General features: G+C 36.3%; 1 non-coding gene across 1 annotated transcript; it reads left to right on the forward strand.

Moving 5' to 3' along the window:
* The first annotated feature begins 261 nt into the window (after positions 1–261).
* On the forward strand, positions 262–369 carry LOC130948974 (small nucleolar RNA R71). Its single transcript, XR_009073305.1, has one exon. It is a non-coding gene; the product is annotated as a small nucleolar RNA R71 (small nucleolar RNA).
* Positions 370–1,929: the final 1,560 nt, after the last annotated feature.

Raw genomic sequence — 1,929 nt, forward strand, 5'->3', positions numbered from 1 at the left:
TTGAGTCAATATCTTGTTCTGAGCCAAAATGGAGTTCAGAGTGTCAATCTCAAGAACTCCTTTCTTCTGACTTGTCCCATTGTTCAAAGAATTCCTTTCAGAAGTGTACATGAATTGGTTATTTGCAACCATTTCAATTAGCTCTTGAGCCTCTGTAGGCGTCTTCTTCAGATGAAGAGATCCTCCAGCAGAGCTATCCAAAGACATCTTGGATAGTTCAGAGAGACCATCATAGAAAATACCTATGATGCTCCATTCAGAAAGCATGTCTGAGGGACATTTTCTGATTAATTGTTTGTATCTTTCCCAAGCTTCATAGAGGGATTCTCCATCCTTCTGTCTGAAGGTTTGGACTTCCACTCTAAGCTTACTCAATTTTTGAGGTGGAAAGAACTTTGCCAAGAAGGCATTGACTAGCTTTTCCCAAGAGTCCAGGCTTTCTTTAGGTTGAGAGTCCAACCATATTCTAGCTCTGTCTCTTACAGCAAAAGGGAATAGCATCAGTCTATAGACCTCAGGGTCAACCCCATTAGTCTTGACTGTGTCACAGATTTGCAAGAATTCAGCTAAAAACTGATGAGGATCTTCCAATGGGTTTCCATGGAACTTGCAATTCTGTTGCATTAGAGAAACTAATTGAGGCTTAAGCTCAAAGTTGTTTGCTCCAATGGCAGGGATAGAGATGCTTCTCCCATAGAAGTCGGGAGTAGGTGCAGTAAAGTCACCCAGCACCTTCCTTGCATTGTTGGCATTGTTATTGTTTTCGGCTGCCATGTCTTCTTCTTTGAAGAATTCGGTCAGGTCCTCAATAGAGAGTTTTGCCTTAGCTTCTCTTAGCTTTCGCTTCAAGGTCCTTTCAGGTTCAGGGTCAGCTTCAACAAGAATGCCTTTGTCTCTGCTCCTGCTCATATGAAAGAGAAGAGAACAAGAAAATGTAGAATCCTCTATGTCACAGTATAGAGATTCCTTGAGGTGTCAGAGGAAAAGAAAAATAGAAGAAAGAAGAAGGAGAAGAATTCGAACTTTAATTAGATGGAGTTCGAATTGTGTATTAAGAAGAAGTGATACTCCATAAATAGAAGGATGTGAGAAGAAGGGAAGAGGGTTTTCGAAAATTTATTAAAAAGGTTTTGAAAACATTTTGAAAAATTGATTGATGATTTTCGAAAACTCAAAGTGGAAAAGAAATCAAGTGATTTTTGAAAAAGATTTTGAAATTAGAAATTAAAAAGATTTGATTGAAAACTGTTTTGAAAAAGATGTGGTTGAGAAGATATGATTTGAAAATAATTTTAAAAAGATATGATTTGAAAATAATTTTAAAAGATATGATTTTAAAATTAATGACTTGCCTAACAAGAAAAGATATGATTCAAACATTAAACCTTTCTCAACAGAAAAGGCAACATACTTGAGATGTTCAATCAAATCATTAATTGTTAGTAAGTATCTTTGAAAAAGGAAAGAAATTGATTTTGAAAACATTTGATTGAAAAGATTTGATTTGAAAAAGATTTGATTTTGAAAAACTTTGAAAACTTGAAAAAAAATTGATTTGAAAAACAAAATCTTCCCCCTAGTGCCATCCTGGCGTTAAACGCCCAGAATGGTGCACATTCTGGCGTTTAACGCCCAATGCACACCCTTTTTGGGCGTTAAACGCCCAACCAGGTACCCTGGCTGGCGTTTAAACGCCAGTCTGTCCTTCTTCACTGGGCGTTTTGAACGCCCAGTTTTTCTGTGTAATTCCTCTGCTGCATGTTCTGAATCTTCAGTCCCCTGTACTATTGACTTGAAAATAGAACCAAGATCAAATTAACAAGGCATGCAAGACACTAAACTTAAAATTAGACACTAGACTCAAACAAGAAACATGAAAAATTTTTGGTTTTTATGATTTTAAAAATTTTTTTGGTTTTTTCGAAAATT

Source organism: Arachis stenosperma, chromosome 1 (assembly GCF_014773155.1).
Source record: "Arachis stenosperma cultivar V10309 chromosome 1, arast.V10309.gnm1.PFL2, whole genome shotgun sequence".
NCBI classification, from domain to species: Eukaryota; Viridiplantae; Streptophyta; class Magnoliopsida; order Fabales; family Fabaceae; genus Arachis; species Arachis stenosperma.